This window comes from Corythoichthys intestinalis, unplaced genomic scaffold, assembly GCF_030265065.1.
Source record: "Corythoichthys intestinalis isolate RoL2023-P3 unplaced genomic scaffold, ASM3026506v1 HiC_scaffold_30, whole genome shotgun sequence".
Taxonomy (NCBI): Eukaryota; Metazoa; Chordata; class Actinopteri; order Syngnathiformes; family Syngnathidae; genus Corythoichthys; species Corythoichthys intestinalis.
The window spans coordinates 770,082-777,328 of NW_026651599.1; the positions used below are offsets into that span (position 1 = coordinate 770,082).

The 7,247-nt window shown below is 36.1% G+C and overlaps 1 long non-coding RNA gene across 1 annotated transcript; it reads left to right on the top strand.

Annotated features, from left to right (window-relative positions):
- The first annotated feature begins 301 nt into the window (after positions 1–301).
- Positions 302–2,646, top strand: LOC130911345 (uncharacterized). Its single transcript, XR_009062021.1, has 3 exons — positions 302–596; positions 1,508–1,989; positions 2,316–2,646. It is a non-coding gene; the product is annotated as an uncharacterized LOC130911345 (long non-coding RNA).
- The last annotated feature ends 4,601 nt before the right edge of the window (positions 2,647–7,247 follow it).

Consider the following 7,247-nt stretch of genomic DNA (forward strand, 5'->3'; position numbering starts at 1 on the left):
GATTGTGATAAAATACACTAATGGGTGAAGTTTGGTTGACTTCTGCGCAGCGGTTTGGGAGTTAACATCAAAATTACATTTCTCGGCCATATCGCATAGATCTCACTGTGAAAAGGCTTAAATGACTTTTTTAATTAAGTTTGATGATTGCGCTCAAACAAAATTTCCTAGAACAAAATTTTCAAATGTAACTACTAGATTGTGATACAATACACTATTGGGTGAAGTTTGGTTGACTTCTGCGCAGCGGTTTGGGAGTTAACATCAAAATTACATTTCTCGGCCATATCGCATACACTGTAAATGCTAACATTCAAATTAATTAAATGTGATAAGTGAACTAAACTCAATTTTCATCAACCTGTTGTGAACACTACTTTTAAATAAGTAAGTAGTAATTTGGGGTTGGAGAACTTGCTTAACTTGATATATCCCAGTTAAGTCAAATTAGAAAAAATAATTTCTTGTACCCAGTGTCCTTTGGGCGTTCTATCAGACATGCGCAGATCTGCCCTGCCCACTTTCGCGCTCTTTCCAACACCTTTCTCAGTTATTTTCGCCATTGTGGGTTTACTTGTCCTCAGCACACTGATTTGGTAAGTACATATTTTACTCTTTTGTAAACCGTCGATTTGTCTTGTTGTAGTGTAGTAGCCTGTGTGCTGCCAGGGAGGAGAAGTGTCAATTACATCAAATATCACCGCTAGCAAGCATGCTATATGACCGTGACAGGAACCTCATCATTTTCAGAAACAAATGTAGACTACAGTTTATGGTAGACTCCCATTTTATGCCGGCCGGCGTTTTGAATTCTTGACAGACGGGGCTCGTAACGTTTTTAGGCGATGGGAGAGGTTTTTAAAACCGATTTAAAACAGTTACCGAGCGGTTTTAAGTTAGGTAGACCGAGGGGAGGTTCGCTTCCTGTTTTAAAAATAAAAACACTAATTCTATCGTTAGCGGGTGTTTTATTTTGTGAAACTAACAGGAAGTGCCTTAATCACTACGGCTAGCTTGAGTAGCGCCGAATTTGCACGTTGTGGATCTAAACGGCTACTTTCTCACGTAAAAATGTTAGAAATGTCGATAAAGTGATTTATTTACAGAGTTAGTGCTAGAATTAAGTCAGCTTCAGCCTGTCTATTTCGGCTCAGGTAAGAGCTAAATGCACAGTCAGACCTTATGTGCGCCAACGTAATCGGTTCTTGCATTGGAGCAGGGGTCCCGAAACTACGGCCCGCGGGCCGGCCGGATACGGCCCGCCTCCACAATTGGTCCGGCCCCCTGAACCCCCCCCCCAACCCCCCCAATAGTGTTATTATTTCCTGGCTTTTTTCTGTGAAGAACCCAGACAGGGTTATTTGGTTATTATCTATTTAATTAATTGTGTTATTATTATTCATTATTATATGATATTATATTATGTTATAATTATTTTTATTTTATTTTGTTCCAAGAAGAATTCAGAAAGGGTTATTTAATTATGGCTTTCTGAAAACACATTTAGGCACTGCTGCAATCGTCACACTTTTTCTGTTACAAACTGACCCGGCCCCTCATCAGAGAAGGGAAAAGTCATGTGGCCTTCACAGGAAAAGGTTTGGGGACCCCTGCTTTAGAGTGTTTGTCATCTGCCCTTCCATTTGCTTTTCTTCATGTGCAGTGCTCCCCCTCCATGTTTGATCAAACTGCACTGATAATTTGAAATTGTTTTAAAATGCATTAATCGCAAAAATCAGAGGACTAGATCACATTTCCCCCTGTTATTTCACCACTTTAACTTTGGTCTAACCTAATATAGGAATACAGATAGAAAGAGTGCAGAGATCACACTCGACGCCATAACAACCTGGTGTGTTTAAGGTTGGTCATTTATGTGCCTATATTTTGAAATTGTTGCCTTAATTTTGTGTTCTTTTTCACCATCCCCCAATCAGGCTGAAGCAAATGGTCAAAAGTCCACACATACCTCAGTCTCAGCAATTACAGGTATGTTTCATACACTGATCAATGAATCATTTAATATTTGTATTTGTTTCATGGGTTGGGATAACAAACATGCATTAATGTTTTTACAGATGGATTAAGAAATTAATTGTACATCTCAATTTGAATGTTCAAAAATAATCAATTACGTTAATTTAAAAATAACTCATTGTTAAACATTTTAGTTTGTGAATATTAAAATAATTTATTGCAGATTTTAATTTGTGATTAAAAATAATTGGACATTTTAATTTGTGACTGTTAAGAAAAAAATTAACTTTTTTTTTTTCTAACAAGTTCTCAATGCTGAAATTATCATGTCTTTTCAGGTCAACCAAAGCAGTATTCTCTAATGCAGTGGACTTGCAAGTACTGCACATTTTCTGCTGAAAAGAGCCTACTTGCTTAAGCATTACCGCTTAAAACATGGATACCACACTCGGACATCCCTACTCCCATGTCTTCATAAGGACTGCCTCTGCACATTTAAATCTTTTAATGCACTCAAAGTACACCTATCGACATGGCACTCTCAAAAAGATGCAGGCAAAAGTGGAGAAACTGCATTTGACCGTCAGTTGTGCAACTTTGTGGAGCCCTGCTCAGGAGCAGACTTCTTTACCCATTTGCGAGGACATCTTAAGCTGAGGCAAATGGTTACTTGCCCATATCAAGGCTAACTTTCAGAGCAGTATTTATTCGACCTTCACTGCACACAAAAGCAAAGAAATGTGAAATGTGTTTGAGCCATAGTGTGGGTAGGACATTTGTGTCTAAATCATTCAATCCCAATAAAAGTTGCTTTAATTAAAAAAAACTTATTTTTAATCAAAGAAAAAGAACCTTTTGCAAAAATATATTTTTTTGAAAATATATATATTTTTAAATATATATTTTTTTTATTGACGTGTCACTTTTTTTTAAAGGAAAAAGTTTAAAACTTTTTTTTTAAAGTGGAAAAAGTTTTGAACGCATTTCTTTTTTTCTTTTTGAAGTGGAAAAGGTTTTAAAGGCACTTTTTTTTCGATTGAATCATTTTGACACAAAGATACGACTTCAACGCTACTTCCGACATGTTTGAGTGGCAGGTGACTACACCAATGGCATAAAAGAATGACTAATGGCCACCAGGGCTCCATCGAGCCATCGGACTCTGCTCGAGTCCAAGCCGAAAATAGGGCACTGGTACGGGGGGGAGACATCGGCATCTCACCGGAGTGCCCGCGCTGGTATGGTGCGCTGCTGCTTAATGTGATTCAAGAGGGGAACTTCACCCACTGCCCTGACGTGACGGTTGGCAATCGGGGTCCAATCGCAGTGTCGCGACGCGCCGGTATGGGAGTGGCCGACGAGTGGCCCGACACTAGCCTGCCCAGTAGCCCGCGCCGGGAGCCCCGTCGCTTCAGCTTTGAATGAGTGTCGTGTCAGTCGCGGGCCGTCTACTCAACAGCCGGCCTCCGCGCCGGGGTAGTGATATCGGGGTCCGCCAGTGTGCCGCAACAGGGCACCGTACCATCGCCGGCACACCGGTGAGATGCCGATGTCACACCCCCGTACCGGTGCCCTATTTTCGGCTTGGACTCGAGCAGAGTCCGATGGCTGGATGGAGCCCTGGTGGCCATTATTTTTGCTTCCTGCTTTTATGCCATTGGCGTAATCACCTGCCACTCAAACATGTCAGAAGTAGCGTTGAAGTTGGATCTTCGTGTCTAAATGATTCAACCGAAAAAAAGTGCCTTCAAAACTTTTTCCACTTCAAAAAAAAAAAGTGCCTTCAAAACTTTTTCCACCTTTAAAAAAAAAAAAAAAAAAAAAGTTTAAAACTTTTTGCTTTTCAAAAAAAAGTGACACGTCAATTAAAGAATAAAAATTTAAAAAAAAATTTTTTTTTCCAAAAAATATTTTTGCAAAAGTTTTTTTTTTCTTTGGTTAAAAACAGTTTTTTGATTGAAGCAACTTTTATTGGGATTGAATAATTTGGGCACAAATGTCCTACCCATAATATGGCTCAAAAACAAAAAGGATTGCTTCGATCAAAGAAAACAGTTTCAATGAAAAATAAAGCGTAAATTTCTGAGTCTCAAATATTTTTTCACATTCAAACCTTTTTTTCTACAATTGTTTTTTTTTTTTTTTTTTTTTTTTTAATTGAAGTGATTTTATTTTGAAAATATACATTTTTTGTTTGAAGCAACTTATTTTTGGATTGAATAATAAAGACACAAATGTCCTAGCCAAAATGTGGTCCAAACGCAGAATTACATCAATCAAAAAAGTTGTTTCAATAAAAAAAAAAGAATTAAATTTTTAAAAAAAAAATTCAAAAAAAAATAGTTTTCAAACATATTTTTTGACTTACAAATTTATTTTTGCATTCAAACAATTTTTTTTGATTGACATGACTTTTTCTTTGATTAAAAAAATAATATATATATATATACTAATGAAATATTTTTGAATAGAAATTACTTTTTTTTTTTTTTTTTTTTTGAGGAAAAAGCTTAATATGAAATTAGAATTTGAATAAAAATAAGACACATATTCTTGGTAAGATTTTAGGTTTCTCAGGTGTATAACTCCAGTACACGTTTTGCATTTACTCTTTTAGTGATGTGAAAAAAAACAAGTATCTTGTTTACTGTATCAGGTGTTAAAGTGAAATTTGAATTTGAACTGAGTTGTGTGTTTTAAAAAGAGTTCTGTATTTTTATGTTTATTTTATCACTGCTGCACAGTTTAAACCATGGCACAATGTTGATTGTAGTTCCAGTTTTGATCACTAATATTGTTGGAGAAATCAGAACTGTTAGCTTTACCAGAGCTCAAGCTCATGTTGTAATGGGAAACTAGTTTGACGCCATGTCTTCAATGCTGAGTTAATGTCCTGAAATTATGATAATAGGATCTCGCCTGTTAGTCTTTGGAAATTACAGGATAGGAGTGGACATTGATGCAGTTCAGGTATTATTCAGTAATTTCTGTAGCAAAAGGTTATTTTAGGTACTTATACTTTGTATGAGGTGCAAAATGTTTGCAAAAGTAGGTTTATAATTAATCCACTGATTGTTCATTGATACTGAGCATTAACCAAACACCGTTCAGCCTGCCAGGAGCCAGTGTCTCTCATTAAATGCACTTTTGAGCATTTTAAAGTAAATTTTAATTCCATTGAATTAATCCAATGAGTGTTCTCCATTTATTGTGTTTTGGGGGTCATTACTGTTAGATAATGTGTTTTTAATGAAATTAGTATGTGCAGATGTAATTTCTATTGTGGAATTCTTTTAGGTCAAGAAAATTAAGTTGACCTGAATATGATGGGAGTACTGTGCACTCAAAATAAACAAGTTACTGTAAACCAGTTATTTTAGTTAGTTTGAGTACTGCCAACTCAATAAAAACAAGTGACTATAATCCAAATTTTTTAAGTTAATTTGAGTACTGCCAACTCACAATAATTAAGTTAATCAAATCTAATTCATCTAAGTCAACATAAATTAATTTTTTTAAGGCAGCAAGTTTGCATATATTTTTTTAGTAAAGTCAACTTTTAATATTTTACAGTGTAGATCTCACTGTGAAAAGGCTTAAATGGCTTTTTTGACCTAAGTTTGAGGATTGCGCTCAAATCAAATGTCCTATAACCAAATTTCCACATGTAACTACTAGATTGTGATACAATACACTAATGGGTGAAGTTTGGTTGACTTCTGCGCAGCGGTTTGGGAGTTAACATCAAAATTACATTTCTCGGCCATATCGCATAGATCTCACTGTGAAAAGGCTTAAATGACTTTTTTAATTAAGTTTGATGATTGCGTTCAAACAAAATGTCCTAGAACAAAATTTTCAAATGTAACTACTAGATTGTGATACAATACACTATTGGGTGAAGTTTGGTTGACTTCTGCGCAGCGGTTTGGGAGTTAACATCAAAATTACATTTCTCGGCCATATCGCATAGATCTCACTGTGAAAAGGCTTAAATGGCTTTTTTGACCTAAGTTTGAGGATTGCGCTCAAATCAAATGTCCTAGAACCAAATTTCCACATGTAACTACTAGATTGTGATAAAATACACTAATGGGTGAAGTTTGGTTGACTTCTGCGCAGCGGTTTGGGAGTTAACATCAAAATTACATTTCTCGGCCATATCGCATAGATCTCACTGTGAAAAGGCTTAAATGACTTTTTTAATTAAGTTTGATGATTGCGCTCAAACAAAATTTCCTAGAACAAAATTTTCAAATGTAACTACTAGATTGTGATACAATACACTATTGGGTGAAGTTTGGTTGACTTCTGCGCAGCGGTTTGGGAGTTAACATCAAAATTACATTTCTCGGCCATATCGCATAGATCTCACTGTGAAAAGGCTTAAATGACTTTTTTAATTAAGTTTGATGATTGCGTTCAAACAAAATGTCCTAGAACAAAATTTTCAAATGTAACTACTAGATTGTGATACAATACACTATTGGGTGAAGTTTGGTTGACTTCAGCGCAGCGGTTTGGGAGTTAACATCAAAATTACATTTCTCGGCCATATCGCATAGATCTCACTGTGAAAAGGCTTAAATGGCTTTTTTGACCTAAGTTTGAGGATTGCGCTCAAATCAAATGTCCTATAACCAAATTTCCACATGTAACTACTAGATTGTGATACAATACACTAATGGGTGAAGTTTGGTTGACTTCTGCGCAGCGGTTTGGGAGTGAACATCAAAATTACATTTCTCGGCCATATCGCATAGATCTCACTGTGAAAAGGCTTAAATGGCTTTTTTGACCTAAGTTTGAGGATTGCGCTCAAATCAAATGTCCTAGAACCAAATTTCCACATGTAACTACTAGATTGTGATAAAATACACTAATGGGTGAAGTTTGGTTGACTTCTGCGCAGCGGTTTGGGAGTTAACATCAAAATTACATTTCTCGGCCATATCGCATAGATCTCACTGTGAAAAGGCTTAAATGACTTTTTTAATTAAGTTTGATGATTGCGCTCAAACAAAATTTCCTAGAACAAAATTTTCAAATGTAACTACTAGATTGTGATACAATACACTATTGGGTGAAGTTTGGTTGACTTCTGCGCAGCGGTTTGGGAGTTAACATCAAAATTACATTTCTCGGCCATATCGCATAGATCTCACTGTGAAAAGGCTTAAATGGCTTTTTTGACCTAAGTTTGAGGATTGCGCTCAAATCAAATGTCCTAGAACCAAATTTCCACATGTAACTACTAGATTGTGATAAAA